We start from the raw sequence: 18,947 nt of genomic DNA on the forward strand, positions 1-18,947 counted from the left end.
TCCTTTTGTTTCTTGTTAGTCAAGTAATCAACTTTAATTTTCAAAATCAAATCTTTTTTAAAATCAATTTTAAAATCTTTTCTAACCTCTTATCTTTTCAAACTTTGATTTTCAATTTTTTTTTACTACTTAACTTTTTGTTTGATTTTAAAAGTTTACTATCATATCTTTCTCAAAACTACCTAACTAATTCTCTATTTAAATTTTCGAAAATCACCTTCCTTTTTTTTCAAAATTCCTTTTTAATTAACTATTTGTTTTAAATTTTAATTTGATTTAATTTTATTTTCTTAATTTTCGAATTCTAACCAAAATTCAAAATAAAAACAAAAATATTTTTCTTTTCTTTTCAATTATTTTCGAAAATTCTTCTCTCTCACCTCCATCTAATTATTTATTTATCTACTAACACTTCTCTTTCTTAAAAATTCGAACCCCCTCCCTCTCTCTGTGTTCGAATTTCTTTTCTTCTTCTACTCACATAAAGGAATCTCTATACTGTGACATAGAGGATTCCATATTTTCTTTTGTGTTCTCTTCTTTTTCATATGAGCAGGAACAAGAATAAGAACATTCTTGTTGAAGCTGATCCTGAACCTGAAAGGACTCTGAATAGGAAGCTAAGGGAAGCTAAAGCACAACTCTCTGGAGAAAATCTGATAGAAATTTTCGAAAAAGAAGGAGACATGGTCGAAAATAATAACAATGCAAGGAAGATGCTTGGTGACTTTACTGCACCAAATTCTAATTTACATGGAAGAAGCATCACAATCCCTGCCATTGGAGTAAACAATTTTGAGCTAAAGCCTTAATTAATTTCTTTGATGCAACAGAACTGCAAGTTTTATGGACTTCCATCAGAAGATCCTTTTCAGTTCTTAACTGAATTCTTGCAGATCTGTGATACTGTTAAGACCAATGGGGTTGACTCTGAGGTCTACAGGCTTATGCTTTTCCTGTTTGCTGTAAGAGACAGAGCTAGAATATGGTTGGACTCTCAACCTAAAGATAGCCTAAACTCTTGGGATAAGCTGGTCACGGCTTTCTTAGCCAAGTTCTTTCCTCCTCAAAAGCTTAGCAAGCTTAGAGTGGATGTTCAAACCTTCAAACAGAAAGAAGGTGAATCCCTCTATAAAGCTTAGGAGAGATATAAGCAACTGACCAAAAAGTGTCCTTCTGACATGCTTTCAGAATGGACCATCCTGGATATATTCTATGATGGTCTGTCTGAATTATCAAAGATGTCATTGGACTATTCTGCAGATGGATCCATACACCTAAAGAAAATGCCTGCAGAAGCTCAGGAACTCATTGACATGGTTGCAAATAACCAGTTCATGTACACTTCTAAAAGGAATCCTGTGAGTAATGGGACACCTCAGAGGAAGGGAGTTCTTGAAATTGATACTCTGAATGCCATATTGGCTCAGAATAAAATATTGACTCAGCAAGTCAATATGATTTCTCAGAGTCTGAATGGATTGCAAGCTGCATCCAACAGTACTCAAGAGGCATCTTCTAAAGAAGAAGCTTATGATCCTGAGAACCCTGCAATAGCAGAGGTGAATTACATGGGGGAACCCTATGAGAATACCTATAATCCCTTATGGAGGAATCATCCAAATTTCTCATGGAAGGATCAACAAAAGCCTCAACAAGGCTTTAATAATGGTAGAAGAAATATGTTTAGCAATAACAAGCCTTTTCCATCATCCACTCAGCAACAGACTGAGAATTCTGAGCAGAATCCATCTAGCTTAGCAAATATAGTCTCTGATCTATCTAAGGCCACTTTAAGTTTCATGAATGAAACAAGGTCCTCCATTAGAAATTTGGAGGCACAAGTGGGCCAACTGAGTAAAAGGGTCACTGAAACTCCTCCTAGTACTCTCCCAAGCAATACAGAAGAGAATCCAAAAAGAGAGTGCAAGGCCATTACCTTACTTGGTGTGGCCGAACCCAAAGAGGAGGGGGAGGACGTGAATTTTAGTGAGGAAGACCTCATGGGACGCGCAGTGACCAATAAGGAGTTTCCCTTTGAGGAACCAAAGGAATCTGAGACTCATCTAGAGACCATAGAGATTCCATTGAACCTCCTTCTGCCCTTCATGAGCTCTGATGAGTATTCATCCTCTGAAGAGGATGAAGACATTACTGAAGAGCAAGTTGCTAAGTACCTTGGTGCAATCATGAAGCTGAATACCAAATTATTTGGTAATGAGACTTGGGAAGATGAACCTCCCTTGCTCACCAATGAACTAAATGCATTGGATAGGCAGAAATTACCTCAAAAGAAACAGGATCCTGGTAAATTCCTAATTCCCTGTAACATAGGCACCATGACTTTTGAGAAGGCTCTGTGTGACCTGGGATCAGGAATAAACTTAATGCCACTCTCTGTAATGGAGAAACTTGGGATCTTTGAGGTGCAAGCTCCCAGAATCTCTTTAGAGATGGCAGACAACTCAAGAAAACAGGCTTATGGACAAGTAGAGGACATGTTAGTAAAGGTTGAAGGCCTTTACATCCCTGCTGATTTCATAATCCTAGACACTGGGAAGGATGAGGATGAATCCATCATCCTTGGAAGACCCTTCCTAGCCATAGCAAGAGCTGTGATTGATGTGGACAGAGGAGAATTGGTCCTTCAACTGAGTGAGAACAACCTTGTGTTTAAAACTCAAGGATCTCCTTCTGTAACCATGGAGAGTAAGCATGAAAAGCTTCTCTCACTGCAGAGTCAACCAAAGCCCTCACAGTCAAACTCTAAGTTTGGTGTTGGGAGGCCACAACCAAACTCTAAGTTTGGTGTTGGGAGGTTCCAACAATGCTCTGAATATCTGTGAGGCTCCATGAGAGCTCACTGTCAAGCTATTGATATTAAAGAAGCACTTGTTGGGAGGCAACCCAATGTTATTTAATTATATTTATTTATTTTCTATTGTTATTTTATGTTTTTTTAGGTTGATGATCATGTGGAGTCACAAAAACTACTGAAAAATCAAAAACAGAATGAAAAACAGCTTTAAAAGTAGCTCACCCTGGAGGAAGAACTTATTGGCGTTTAAACACCAGTAAGAAGCATCAAACTGGCGTTTAACGCCAGAAAGAAGCATCAAGCTGGCGTTAAACGCCAGAAACAAGCACCAAACTGGCATTTAACGCCAGAACAGAGCATAGAAGTGGCGTTAAACCCCAGAAACAAGCAGCAAGCTGGCGTTTAATGCCAGGATTGCACTGCAAGGGCGTTTACACGCCTAATAGGAGCAGGGATGATACATCCTTGGCCCCTCTGGATCTGTGGACCCCACAGGATTTCCACCTACCCCACCTCTTCTTCTCTCCTCTTCACACCTTTCTATAATACTCTTCCACAAATATCCTTCACCAATTACCTGATTCTCTCTTCTCCATCACCTCTTCACCACTCCCCCCTCCCAAACCCACCCACACATGGCCGAACCACTCACGTCCCTCCATCTCCTCCATTTTCTCCTTCTTCTACTACCTTCTTCCTTCTTTTGCTCGAGGACGAGCAAACCTTTTAAGTTTGGTGTGGTAAAAGCATTGCTTTTTATTTTTTCATAACCATTTATGGCACCTAAGGCCAGAGAAACCTCTAGAAAGAGGAAAGGGAAGACAAAATCTTCCACTTCTGAATCATGGGAGATGGAGAGATTCATCTCAAGGGTCCATAGCTCAGTAATAGAGCATTTGACCACAAAACAAGAGATCATGGACCTCAACAAGAGCATGATGAAATTCCTCACCATGAAATCCCTGAGATGCCTCAAGGGATGCACTTCTCTCCACAAAACTATTGGGAGCAAATCAACACTTTCCTAGGAGAATTAAGCTCCAACATGGGACAACTAAGGACGGAGCACCAAGAGCACTCCATCATCCTCCATGAGATTAGAGAAGATCAAAGAGCTATGAGGGAGGAGCAATAAAGACAAGGAAGAGACATAGAGGAGTTCAAGAGCACCATTGGTTCTTCAAGAAGAGGAAGACGTCACCCTCACTAAGGTGGACCTATTCCTTAATCTCCTTGTTCTTATTTTCCTGTTTTTCGCTTACTATGCTTTATGTTTATGTTTGTGTCTTATTACATGATCATTAGTATTTAAGTGTCTATGCCTTAAAGTTATGGATGTCCTATGAGTCTATCACCGCGTGGTAAAGCAGAAAGCCGAATGATGCGGCCGCATGGATGACGCGATCGCGTGACATGCGCGATCTGCATAATCTGCAGAATCGCTGGGGGCGATTTCGGGCCTTATTTTAACCCAGTTTTCGGCCCAAAAAAGCAGACTAGAGCCAGAGAACATGCAGAAACCAACAACAACATTCATTTCGCATAGTTTTAGTTTTTAGATCTAGTTTTCCTCTCCTCTAGGTTTTCTTTCTACACATTCATGGTTTTTAGGATTTGTTATTTTTCATTGTTTTTGCATTGGGATATTGAGAAGAGTTATTGCCTCATCAAGACTTTGACATTCTAGTTCGTTCTCTTTACTTGTCTCTTACTCTTCCATGTTCCTTAATTTACTTAATTTTACCATTGGATTATTTTAGCATTTATCAATACAAGAATTACTTTTATTTTTAATTAATCTTTTGATCATTATTTATCATGTCTTTCTTTAATTCCCTTTCTTATGTTATGAATTTTACATTTACAATGAGCGAGTAGTTCCCTAACTTGATGGGGAGTTGATTGAAAGGAACCCTTGAGTTAGGATGCTCAAGAGAAAGATTGTAATTGGGTTATTGTTGGATTATTCTCTAGTCACTCACACCAATCCTCCCAAGAGTGGATTGGAACTTGTGGATAGAAACAGTATTCCAACTTGTTTGACTTTCCCTTACTTACTAAGGGACAACTAAACATAATAACCCTCAATTGTCAATTAATCTTGAGAGTACTCCAACAAGAATAGGGCTTCCAGCTAATCAACTCCTAGTCAAGGCTTTTATTTAAATTTATATAAATTCTCTAATTTAATTTTCTGCCATTCAATTCAAACCTTTTTGAAAACATCTGATTAATAAATAGCACACTTTTCTGCAACTCGTTGGGAGACGACCTGGGATCCATACTCCCAGTATTTTAATTTTAATTTCTGTGACACCCTTCTAAATTGATAAGCGGATTTCTGGTTAGTTGAGAACTATACTTGCAACGCATATTTTATAATCATTCTTAACTCGCCAATTTCCGCTTGCATCAATTTTTGGCGCCGTTGCCGGGGAGTTGTAATAGAGTGCTAAAGTTATTAATTGGAATTTATTTATTTGCATTCTATTTTATTTTGCTACTATAAGCTACTTGTTTCTTTCGTTAGATGACACGTTCGCTTCCTGACCCAAGCTTGCTAATATTCGATCCTGAGATTGAAAGAACTATTTCACGAATAAGGCAAGCTCGGCGTCGGTTAGTCCTTTCTAAGGGCGGATCTGAAACGTCACTTGAGAAAGAAACCAGCCCCCGTTCTACTGATTTGGTTGTTTCACGCGCAGGTAACATGGCAGCAGCCAGGAGAGTTACTATCCAGGAGGCTGGAGCCCCTGATTTTACAATGCAACCATTTCAAGCGGATCACCCAGCGGTAGCTACAGATTTTGAAATAAAGACCGCACTGCTCAATTTGACGCCCAAGTTTCATGGCTTACCTGCTCAAGAGGCTATCAAGCACCTGAGAGATTTTCAAGCAGCCTGTTCTACTGTCAGGCGTGATGGTGCAGATGAAACTTCAATTTTGCTGAAAGCTTTCCCGTTTTCTCTTGAGGGAAAGGCAAGAGAGTGGTACTACACTCAACCAGCAGCAATTGTATCCAACTGGGATACACTGAGAAGAGAATTCTTGGAAAAGTTCTTTCTGGCTGAAGTTACTGATAAACTGAGAAAAGACATTTCCATGATTGTTCAGGATGATTCTGAAACTCTCTATGAGTACTGGGAGCGCTTCAATAATCTTCTGGAAGCTTTCCCCCACCATATGATTGACAAGATAGTGTTACTCGGTTATGTCACACAGGGCATGAGGCCCTAAGATAAGACCACATTGGAAAGTGCTAGCAATGGATCTATGAAAAAGTACAAGACCACTGATGAGGCATGGCAATTGATCAGCGACTTAGCTGAATCTACTAGGAATCACAGGCAGAAACAAGGCCGTGCAAAAGCCGTTGCAGAAGTATCCTCTAGCAGAGAGACTGCTGCTTTAACTCAGAGTATTTGTGAAATGACCAACTTGCTGAAGCAGATGCAATTGAATCAACAACAAGTTCAGCAAGCTCAACCTTCTCCACCATAGCAAAACCAACAGTTAGTCCCATAGAGACTTTGCGCAATCTGCACTGATTATAGCCACTATACTGATGAATATCCACAGCTCCAGCAGGAAGACAACACCGTGGCAGCCACTCATAACTTCTATGACCGCCCCAACCAAGGGTACAATCAAGGTGGCAATTACAACCACGGATGGCAAGACAATTCTAACCAGAATTGGAGGGACAACAACAACAGAGGAGGCAGAGATAATCAGGGAAATCAGAGGTGGAATAATAACAACAACAGGCAGCATAATCAGAATCAGCCTTACAGAGCACCTCACCTGAGGCAATCCCAAGGACCACAGAATACCCAACAGCAGACCTCTCAAATTACCTATCCTTCTTCTTCTGCTAATGATGACTTACTGCAATCTATTGATCGGAGACAACAGACCATGGAAATAACATTAATGCCACTCTAAATGGTCTGACCGCTACTTTGCAGGCTCTTGTCTCCCAGATAGGATCAATGAATAACTCCAATAACCAACCTTTGAGCTCCAGTGGAATTCCCTCTCAACCATTACCCAATCCCAAGGGTGGTATTAATGCCATCACCCTAAGGTCCGGAACCATACTGCAGGAGAGGAATCAAGAGGAGCCAAACCCACCAGAACACGCCTCAGCTGAAGAAGTACTGGAAATAGAAGATGTTAAAGAGGAAGAGGACATACAGGACATGGCTGAAGAAGAAGAAATACAACCACGAGTGGAAGCACTAAAAGGCGCAGACACTGCAGAAAACGCCACTCCCATCCCATTTCCACAACTTGCAAGGAAGCCCAGGAAGCAGCTGGAACCTGATCCCAAAATGGTAGAGATATTCAAAAAGGTTGAGGTAATTGTTCCCCTTTTTGATGTTATTCAACAGGTACCTAAGTATGTAAAGTTTCTAAAAGATTTATGTATACATAAAGACAAAATTAATGAATTAGAAAATATTCCCTTAGGAAGTTCCATATCTGCTTTAATGGGGGGTTTACCTGAAAAGTGTAGTGACCCAGGTCCTTGTATAGTTAATTGTACTATTGATGGTGTGATAATTTCTGAGTGCATGTGTGATTTAGGAGCATGTGTAAGTATAATGCCTTTGTCTATATATGATGTTTTGAGGCTCCCTCCCTTAAAAAGGTCGGCAGCTCGTTTTGTGTTAGCAGATAAAAGCATTATTACAGTGGTTGGAGTTGCTGAAGATGTCTTAGTGGGCATTAAGGGACTCACATTCCCCACTAATTTTTATATCCTGGAAATGCCCCAAAATGACTCAGACAAGCCATCATCAATCCTACTCGGAAGATCATTCTTGAAGACCTTAAATTTTAAATTAGATGCTTTCTCAGGAACATATTCTTTTGAAATAGATGGCCGAGTAGTGATCTTCAATCTAAATGGAGTTATGAAGCATCCTCCAGAGGATCTCTCTATCCTCAAATGTGACATTATAGATGAAACCGTGGCTGAAGTTCACCAGGAGGAATTTGAAGAGAAGCACACAGGACAAGGTCCAAGTGTGGGGACATTCTCAGAGGACAATGACAGTGCCTTACCACTGTTACCAGCTCCAGACAACCCAGAGCCTGAACATGATCAGAAGCTAGAATTAAAACCCTTTCCTCCACACCTCAAATATGCTTACCTTGAAGACGGGCAGAAGTTCTCGGTTATCATTGCAAAGGAACTCACTTCTCAACAGGAAGAGCAGCTACTTGGTGTGCTGAGGAGGCACAAGAAGGCAATTGGTTGGAGTTTGGCAGACATATTAGGCATCAATCCTCAAGTCTGTGAGCATAGGATATTTTTAGAAGAAGGAGCAAGACCTGTCCGTCAACCCCAGAGAAGACTGAACCCCACTATCCTAGAGGTTGTCAAAAAAGAAGTGACCAGACTACTAGAGGCAGATATCATCTATCCTATCTTAGATAGTGAATGGGTAAGCCCAGTACAAGTGGTGCCAAAGAAGTCTGGAGTCACTGCAGTGAAGAATAAGCATGGAGAGCTCCTGACAACCAGAGTTCAGAACGCCTGGAGGGTTGATGAGCGGATATTTTATACGCTTTTTGGGGTTAATTTCATATAATTTTTAGTATATTCTAGTTAGTTTTTAGTTTATTTCCATTAGTTTTTAGAAAAAATTCATATTTCTGGACTTTACTATGAGTTGTGTGCTTTTCTGTAATTTCAGGTATTTTTCTGGCTGAAATTGAGGGAGCTGAGCAAAAATCTGATTCAGGCTGAAAAAGGACTGCTGATGTTGTTGGATTCTGACCTCCCTGCACTCAAAGTAGATTTTCTGGAGCTACAGAACTCAAAATGGCGGGCTTCCAATTGCGTTAGAAAGTAGACATCCAGGGCTTTTCAAAAATATATAATAGTTCATACTTTGCTCAAGGATAGACGATGTAAACTGGCGTTCAACGCCAGCTCTCTGCCCAATTCCAGCGTCCAGCGCCAGAAAAGGATTAAAAGTTGGAGTTCAATGCCAGAAATGGATCCAAACCTGGCGTTGAACGCCCAAAACAGCCTTATGCACGTGAATTGTTTAAGTCTCAGCCCCAGCACACACCAAGTGGGCCCCAGAAGTGGATCTCTGCACCACCCATCATAGTTCACTCATTTTTTGTAAACCTAGGCTACTAGTTTAGTATTTAAACAACTTTTAGAGATTTATTTTGTATCTCATGACATTTTAGACCTGAACTTTGTACTCTTTGACAGCATGAGTCTCTAAACTCCATTGTTGGGGGTGAGGAGCTCTGCTGCGTCTCAATGAATTAATGCAAGTATTTCTGTTTTCTATTCAAAAATGCGTGTTCCTATCTAAGATATCCATTCGCGCCTAACTATGGAGAAGGTGATGATCAGTGACACTCATCACCTTTCTCAATCCACGAACGTGTTTCTGACAATCACCTCCGTTCTACATCAGATTGAATGAATATCTCTTAGATTTCTTAATCAGAATCTCCGTGGTATAAGCTAGATTGATGGCGGCATTCATGAGAATCCGGAAAGTCTAAACCTTGTCTGTGGTATTCCGAGTAGGATTCAAGGATTGAATGACTGTGACGAGCTTCAAACTCGCGAGTGCTGGGCGTAGTGACAGACGCAAAAGGAGGGTGAATCCTATTCCAGCATGATCGGGAACCTCAGATGATTAGCCGTGCTGTGACAGAGCATTTGTACCATTTTCACAAGAGGAGGGGATGTAACCATTGACAACGGTGATGCCCCAACACATAGCTTGCCATAGAAGGACGTGCGTGCATGAATCAGAGGACAAAGGAAAGTAGAGATTCAGAAGACAAAGCATCTCCAAAACTCCAACATATTCTCCATTACTGCATAACAAGTAACCTTTAACCCATGCTCTCTTGTTTATTCGCAATTCAACTGATAAATACAATTGACTTCCTGACTAAGAATTGCAAGATAACCATAGATTGCTTCAAACCAACAATCTCCGTGGGATTTGACCCTTACTCACGTAAGGTATTACTTGGACGACCTAGTGCACTTGCTGGTTAGTGGTACGAGTTGTGAAAAGTGTGATTCACAATTCGTGCACCAAGTTTTTGGCGCCGTTGCCGGGGATTGTTCGTGTTTGAATAACTGACGGTTTATTTTGTTGCTTAGATTAGGAAAATTTTTCTTTTTGGTTTAGAGTCTCTTAGTATTGTTCTTAGTTAAAAATATCCTTCTTCAAAACAAGTGTTACATTTACTGCCCAATTGGCTAGAGTGTTGGTCTAGTCCGTGGCAGTTTGGTACACTCTTTTTTTAAAAATCTTTTTCAAAAATAATATTTTCTCTATTAAATTTTGTGCCAAACTTTAAGTTTGGTGTTTTCTAGTTGATTTCCCTTTGATTTTTGAAAATTTTAAGTTTGGTGTTCCTTCTTCATGTTCTTGTGTTCTTGTGAGTCTTCAAAGTGTTCTTGAGTTTTCCTTGTGTCTTGATCTTAAAATTTTAAGTTTGGTGTTTTCCCTCCAAATTTTTCGAAAACAAGGAGCATTAGATCTAAAAATTTTAAATCTTGCGCTATTTTATTATTTTTCTCTTTCCTCACTAAATTCAAAAATATCTTTTCTCTCTAATTTTAAAACAAATTTTTGAAAATTATTTTTAAAAATTCAGATTTTTTTTTTCAAAATTTAAAATCTTTTCCAAATCATATCTTTTTCAAAACTTTCTTACCACTTTCTTTCCCCTCATTTTTTCGAAAATCTTCACCTACTTTTATTTATTTTATTAATTTATTTTATTTTCAAAATAAATAAATAAATAAATAAATAAATAAATAAATAAATATTTTCTTTATTTTACATCATCTCCCTTTCTCCATCATGGACCTAAGCGGAAATGTACAGTCCAGGAGGACTCTGGGGTCATATTCTAACCCCTCTACTGCTTCATATGGGAGTAGCATCTGCATACCCTCCATTGGAGTCAGTAGCTTTGAGTTGAATTCTCAGCTCATTATCATGGTGCAGCAAAGTTGCCAGTATTCCGGTCTTCCACAGGAAGAACCTACAGAGTTTCTGGCACAATTTCTATAGATTGCTGACACAATACATGATAAAGAAATAGATCAGGATGTCTACAGACTATTACTGTTTCCATTTGCTGTAAAAGATCAAGCTAAGAGGTGGTTGAATAACCAACCTAAGGCCAGCATAAGGACATGGAAACAGCAGACAGAAAAATTTCTGAATCAATACTTTCCCCCAAAACGGATGACACAGCTAAGGCTGGACATCCAAGGCTTTAAACAAGGAAATAGTGAATCTCTTTATGATGCCTGGGAGAGATACAGAGAGATGCTACGAAAATTCCCTTCTGAAATGTTTTCAGAGTGGGTTCAGTTAGACATCTTCTATTATGGGCTTGCTGAAGGAGCTCAGATGTCTTTAGATTACTCAGCTGGTGGATCTATCCACATGAGAAAGACAATTGAAGAGGCTTAAGAGCTCATTGATACAGTTGCCAGGAATCAGCATCTGTACCTAAGCAGTGACCCTTCCATGAAAGAAGAGGTTAAAACAGCAACTGCTGAACTCAGTCCTGTAAAACAAGCTGCTGAATTCAATCAGCAATTGGACTTTCTAACAAAATAGTTAGCCGAATTCAAAGATAGACTACAAGAGACAAGGATGGCTAATATACATATGGAAGAAAAGTTTAAGCAAACAAAGCAGCAGCTATCAAGGCAAATAACAGAAGAATGCCAAGCAGTTCAGTTAAGAAGTGGGAAAATATTAAATACCCCACCTCAAGGCAGCAAAAAGATAAGAAATGAGAAAACCACCCAAAATTCACCTGAGGACAGTAAGAGCCCAAGGAGAAGCAGTTCTGGAACTAAAACGCCAGAAATTTGGTGGAAGGCTGGCGCTGAACGCCCAGACCATGCTCAGGATTGGCGTTCAACGCCAGAAACAAGGCAGGACTGGCGTTCAACGCTAGAAATAGGCAAGGATCTGGCGTTGAACGCCCAAAATGGGCAAGATCTGGCGCTGAACGCCCAAAATGGGCACAGTTCTAGCGTTCAGACGCCAGGAACAGACAAGGAGTTGGCATCTAACGTCACTCCAGTTTCTAACTCTGGCACTCAATTGCCAGTGAGGGATCAGACACACACAAATGCTGAAAGCAACCCCTCTAAAAAGGCTTCTTCAACCACTTCTGTAGGCAATAAACCTACAGCAACTAAAGTTGAAGAATATAAAGCCAAGATACCTTATCCTCAAAAATTCCGGAAAGAGGAGCAGGATAAGCAATTTGCTCGCTTTGCAGATTATCTCAGGACTCTTGAAATAAAGATTTCATTTGCAGAAGCACTTGAGCAAATACCTTCTTATGCCAAGTTCATGAAAGAGATCTTGAGTCATAAAAAGGATTGGAGAGAAACAGAAAGAGTTCTCCTCACTGAAGAATGCAGTGCAGTCATTCTGAAAAGTTTTTCTGAGAAGCTTAAAGACCCTGTGAGTTTTCTGATACCATGCATATTAGAAGGTCAATGCACCAAGACAGCTTTATGCGATCTTGGGGCAAGCATCAACCTAATACCTGCATCCACTATCAGAAAGCTTGGCTTAACTGAAGAAGTTAAACCAACCCGGATATGTCTCCAACTTGCTGATGGCTCCACTAAATACCCATCAGGCGTGATTGAAGACATGATTGTCAGAGTTGGGCCATTCGCCTTTCCCACTGACTTTGTTGTGCTGGAAATGGAGGAGCAAAAGAGTGCTACTCTCATTCTAGGAAGACCCTTCCTAGCAACTGGACAATCCCTCATTGACGTCCAACAGGGGGAAATAACCCTGAGAGTCAATGATGATGAGTTTAAGTTGAACGCTGTCAAAGCCATGCAGCATCCTGACACATCAAAAGACTGCATGAAAGTTGATCTTATTGACTCTTTGGTAGAAGAGATCAACATGGCTGAGAGTCTCGAATCAGAGTTGGAAAACATCTTTAAAGATGTTCAGCCTGATTTAGAGGATTCAGAGAACATGAAAGAGCCTCTGAAAATTCTTCTGGAAGAAGAAAAACCTCCTAAAACCGAGCTCAAGCCATTACCACCATCCTTGAAATATGCATTTCTGGGAGAAGGTGACACTTTTCCAGTGATCATAAGCTCTGCCTTAAATTCACAGGAAGAGGAAGCACTTATTCAAGTGCTAAGGACACACAAGACAGCTCTTGGGTGGTCCATAGGTGACCTTAAGGGCATAAGCCCAGCTAGATGCATGCACAAAATCTTATTGGAGGATAATGCTAAACCAGTGGTTCAACCACAGAGACGGCTAAATCCAACCATGAAGGAAGTGGTGCAGAAAGAGGTCACCAAATTACTAGAGGCTGGGATTATTTATCCTATTTCTGATAGCCCCTGGGTGAGTCCTGTCCAAGTCGTCCCAAAAAAGGGAGGCATGACAGTGATTCATAATGAAAAAAATGAACTGGTTCCTACAAGAACAGTTACAGGGTGGCGCATGTGTATTGACTACAGAAGGCTCAATACAGCCACCAGAAAGGATCATTTTCCTTTACCATTCATAGACCAGATGCTAGAAAGACTAGCAGGTCATGATTATTACTGCTTTTTGGACGGCTACTCAGGCTATAACCAGATTGCAGTAGATCCTCAGGATCAAGAGAAAACAGCATTCACATGTCCATCTGGAGTGTTTGCTTATAGAAGGATGCCATTTGGGCTGTGTAATGCGCCTGCAACCTTCCAGAGATGCATGCTCTCTATTTTCTCTGATATGGTGGAAAAATTTCTGGAAGTCTTCATGGATGACTTCTCAGTATATGGAGACTCATTCAGCTCCTGTCTTGATCACCTGAAACTTGTTCTGAAGAGATGCCAAGAGACCAACCTAGTTTTAAACTGGGAAAAATGTCACTTCATAGTGACTGAAGGGATTGTTCTTGGGCATAATATCTCAAACAAGGGAATAGAGGTGGATCAAGCAAAAATAGAGGTAATTGAAAAATTACCACCACCTGCCAATGTTAAGGCAATCAGAAGCTTTCTGGGACATGCAGGATTCTATAGGAGGTTTATAAAGGATTTTTCAAAAATCGCAAAACCTCTAAGCAATCTGCTAGCTGCTGACATGCCATTTGTATTTGACACAGAGTGCCTGCAGGCGTTTGAAACGCTGAAAGCTAAGCTGGTCACAGCACTAGTTATTTCTGCACCAGATTGGACATTACCATTTGAGCTAATGTGTGATGCCAGTGATCACGCCATTGGTGCAGTGTTGGGACAGAGGCATGACAAGCTTCTGCACGTCATTTATTACGCTAGTCGCGTTCTAAATGATGCCCAGAAGAATTACACAACCACAGAAAAAGAATTACTTGCAGTGGTTTAAAAGTGATTGTGTATACTGATCATGCTGCTCTTAAATATTTACTCAGATCATACTTAGTAGGATCAAAAGTGATTGTGTATACTGATCATGCTGCTCTTAAATATTTACTCACAAAGCAGGATTCAAAACCCAAGCTCATCAGATGGGTGTTGCTTCTACAAGAGTTTGATATAGAAATAAGAGACAGAAAAGGGACAGAGAACCAAGTGGCTGATCATCTGTCCCAGATAGAGCCAGTAGAAGGGACACCCCTCCCCTCTCTTGAGATCTCTGAGACTTTTCCGGATGAGCATTTATTTGCCATTCAGGAAACACCATGGTTTGCCGATATTGCAAACTATAAAGCTGCAAGGTTCATACCCAAGGAGTACAACAGGATACAAAAAAAGAAATTAATTACTGATGCAAAGTACTACTTGTGGGATGAACCCTATCTCTTTAAGAGATGTATAGACGGAATAATCCGTAGGTGTGTGCCTAGAGAAGAAGCACAGAGGATCCTGTGGCATTGCCATGGATCTCAATATGGAGGCCATTTCGGAGGTGAGTGAACAGCCACCAAGGTCCTCCAATGTGGCTTCTATTGGCCCACACTCTACAAAGATTCCCGAGAGTTTGTACGTAACTGTGACAGTTGCCAAAGAGCTGGTATTCTGCCTCATGGTTACGCCATGCCTCAACAAGGAATCTTGGAAATTGAGTTGTTTGATGTATGGGGAATTGACTTCATGGGACCTTTCCCACCATCATACTCAAATACTTATATTCTGGTGGCAGTTGACTATGTATCAAAATGGGTTGAGGCCATTGCCACACCCACCAATGATACTAAAACAGTGCTGAAGTTCCTCCAGAAACATATCTTTAGCAGGTTTGGTGTCCCTAGAGTACTAATCAGTGATGGAGGCACTCACTTCTGCAATAAACAGCTTTACTCTGCCATGGTTCGGTATGGAATTTGCCATAAGGTGGCTACTCCATATCATCCACAAACTAATGGGCAAGCTGAAGTCTCTAACAGAGAATTAAAGAGAATCCTAGAATGGACAGTAAGTACCCGGAGAAAGGATTGGGCACGGAGCTTGGATGATGCTTTGTGGGCTTACAGAACAGTATTCAAGACCCCTATAGGGACCTCCCCATACCAACTTGTGTATGGTAAGGCATGTCACCTGCCCGTGGAACTGGAACATAAAGCCTACTGGGCAACCAGATTCCTAAACTTTGATGCCAAATTAGCAGGAGAAAAAAGATTGCTCCAGCTAAATGAGCTAGAGGAATTCAGATTCACAGCTTTCGAAAATGCCAAGCTTTATAAAGAGAAATAAAAAAAGTGGCATGACAGAAAGCTGTCATCTAGAATCTTTGAACCAGGACAAAAGGTTCTGTTGTTCAATTCTAGGCTCAGGCTATTCCCCGGGAAATGAAATCCCGGTGGAGGGGACCATATGTGATTACAAGTGTATCACCATATGGTTATGTGGAGCTTCAGGATATTGATTCTGATAAGAAGTTCATTGTCAATGGACAGAGAATCAAGCACTATCTTGAAGGCAATGTTGAGCAAGAGTGCTCAAGGCTGAAGCTAGATTAAAAGCTCAGCAAGGTCCAGCTAAAGACAATAAAGAAGCGCTTGCTAGGAGGCAACCCAGCCATGGGGCATCAATCCTCTAAGCATTTTGCCCTATTTTTATTTTTATTTGTTTATATAGAGTTCATTGATAACAAGGTAAAGAATCAATTGCATAAGTTCACAGGGTTACAGAAGGAATCTGCACAAAAAACAGAGAAAAAGAGCTCACTGGCAAGAAAACGCCAGTAAGAGCCTATTTTGGGCGTTCAGCGCCCAAAAGGGGCAGCCAGTGGGTGCTGAACGCCACTAAGGATAGCAATCTGGCGTTCAACGCCAGAAAAGGGCAACAACTGGGCGTTGAACGCCCAGGAGAGCAGCATTTGGGCGTTGAACGCCCAAAACAGGCAGTGTTTGGGCGTTCAAACGCCAGGATAGTGGGGAGGAGGTAAAAATCATTCTTCTTCATATTTTTTCATTCTAATTTTAAAATTTCATGTTTTTAATTCATGATTTCTTGCATAAACATGTTAAGAACCTTGATTTCGAAAATCCCTCTTTAAAAATATCAAATGTATCTTAATCCATAAGCACCAAGCCTCTTTGCAAATTCAATCCAACTCTTTTCAAATCCTATTTTCAAAACAAATCTTATTTTTTCAACTAATATCTTTTTCAAATCTCCACATTATCTTTTTCAAAATCTAGATTTATCTTTTTCAAAAATTTTCATATCTTTTCAATTTTAAACTATATCATCTCTTATCATATCTTCTATCTTATCTTTTCCAAATCAATCTTTTTATCATATCTTTTCAAAATTTTCGAACCCACCCCCCTCCCTTTATATATGGGTTCGGCCTCCACCCTCCTCCATCAACAATTGCACCTAGCTCTCCTTCTATCCCTCTCCTTTCTTTTCTTTTGCTTGAGGACAAGCAAACCTCTAAGTTTGGTGTGTTCATCCGTGATCACTAAGAGCATGGCTCCTAAGGGAAAACAACCCACTTCAAGAGGCAAGAAAGAGAGTGTTCCAAAACCACTTTGGAATCAAGGGAAGTTCTTATCTAAAGAACATTCAGACCATTATAACAAAATAATGGGTCTGAGATCAGTGATCCCGGAAGTTAGATTCGATCTGAAAGAAGATGAATATCCGGAGATCCAGGAGCAAATTCGAATCAGGAACTGGGAAGTCCTAGCTAATCCTGAAACGAAAGTAGGGAGGAACATGGTTCAGGAGTTCTATGCTAATATGTGGCAAACTGACAAGCAGAAACTATCTGGGACTGCTTTCTATGACTATCGGACCGTGGTCAGAGGAAAGATTGTTCATACCCACCCTGACAGGATCAAGGAGATCTTAAAGCTACCTCAGCTGAAAGATGATCCAGACTCCTTCAACAGGAGAATGATGAGAACAGACAAGGGCCTGGATAAGATTCTAAAGGACATATGTATCCCTGGAGCCAGGTGGACCACCAACACAAAGGGTGTCCCAAATCAACTCAAGAGAGAAGATCTCAAACCAGTCACCAGAGGATGGCTGGACTTCATTGGGCATTCTCTGTTGCCCACTAGCAACCGTTCTGAAGTCACTGTTAAAAGAGCAGTGATGATCCATTGCATCATGATGGAAAAAGAAGTGGAAGTTCATCAGCTAATCTCAGCTGAACTCTACAAAATTGCTAACAAAAATTCTAAAGAGGCCAGGTTGGCTTATCCAAGCGTAATTTCTCTGCTCTGCAAGGACGCCGGAGTAAGGATGGTAATAACTGAGTATATCTCAGTTGAGAAACCAATCACCAAAGCATCAATGGAAAAACAACAAGCACAGGATGATCCCACCAAGAAGAAAACACAGGAATTTCTCCCAGAAATCCCTCAATCTGAATACTGGGAGTATCTTGAGACGTCTATTACCAAAATACGGGAAGCTATGGAACAAATAACAAAAGAAAAGAAGGAACACAGTCAAATTCTTACCTATATGTTTAAAGAACAAGAGGAGAAATGGCGTGACTTAAGGGAATTGAAGCGTAAGAAGTTATCTCCTGAAGGACCAAACACCCCACGGATCAGAGGAACATCCACTTCCCAGAACAAAGGTTGTTAAATTCCAATTTCTGCTTTAACTCTGTGATAGTGTCATGATAGAAGTTCACCTTAGGAGTCATATAGTAGTAATTAGTATCTATTTTGATTTTATCTCCAATTAAGCCATAGTTTATTTTTCTCATCATCAGCAAACATGAATAAAATAGTAGATCTTTTGAATAAGAGGCAATAAAATTTCGAGTTTTAATAAGGGAAATTCTAATTAGTTACATGTGGTGGCAATACTTTCTGTCTTCTGAATGAATGCTTGAACAGTGCATATGTCTTTTGAATTTGTTGTTTAAGACTGTTAAATATGTTGGCTCTTGAAAGAATGATGAACATGAGACATGTTATTGATAATCTGAAAAATTATAAAAATGATTCTTGAAGCAAGAAAAAGCAGCAAAAAAAAAATCCAATAGCCCTTAAAACCAAAAGGCAAGGGTAATAAAAAGGATCCCACGGCTTTGAGTATCAGTGGATAGGAGGGCCTAAGGGAATAAAATCCTGGCCTAAGCGGCTAAACCGAGCTGTCCCTAACCATGTGCTTGTGGCGTGAAGGTGTCAAGTGAAAACTTGAGACTGAGCGGTTAAAGTCAAGGTCCAAAGCAGAAAGAAGAGTGTGCTTAAGAACTCTGGACACCTCTAATTGGGGACTTTAGCAAAGCTGAGTCACAATCTAAAAGGTTCACCCAATTATGTGTCTGTGGCATTTATGTATCCGGTGGTAATACTGGAAAACAAAGTGCTTAGGGCCATGGCCAAGACTCATGAAATAGCTGTGTTTAAGAATCATCATACTGAAATAGGAGAATCAATAACACTATCTGAATTCTAAGTTCCTATAGATGCCAATCACTCTGAGCTTCAATGGATAAAGTGAGATGCCAAAACTGTTCGGAAGCAAAAAGCTACTAGTCCCGCTCATCTAATTAGAATCTGAGCTTCACTCAAAAACTCTGAGATATTATTTCTTCTCAACCTATTAGTCTTCTATTTTATTTGTCTAGTTGCTTGAGGACAAGCAACAGTTTAAGTTTGGTGTTGTGA

The 18,947-nt window shown here is 40.3% G+C and overlaps 1 non-coding gene across 1 annotated transcript; it reads right to left on the reverse strand.

Annotated features, from left to right (window-relative positions):
- Positions 1 to 5,900: 5,900 nt before the first annotated feature.
- LOC148578074 (small nucleolar RNA R71) lies at positions 5,901 to 6,008 on the reverse strand. Its single transcript, XR_015903652.1, has one exon. It is a non-coding gene; the product is annotated as a small nucleolar RNA R71 (small nucleolar RNA).
- Positions 6,009 to 18,947: the final 12,939 nt, after the last annotated feature.

The sequence above is a fragment of the Arachis ipaensis genome, chromosome B1 (assembly GCF_059453495.1).
Source record: "Arachis ipaensis isolate K30076 ecotype BB chromosome B1, ASM5945349v1, whole genome shotgun sequence".
Taxonomy (NCBI): domain Eukaryota; kingdom Viridiplantae; phylum Streptophyta; class Magnoliopsida; order Fabales; family Fabaceae; genus Arachis; species Arachis ipaensis.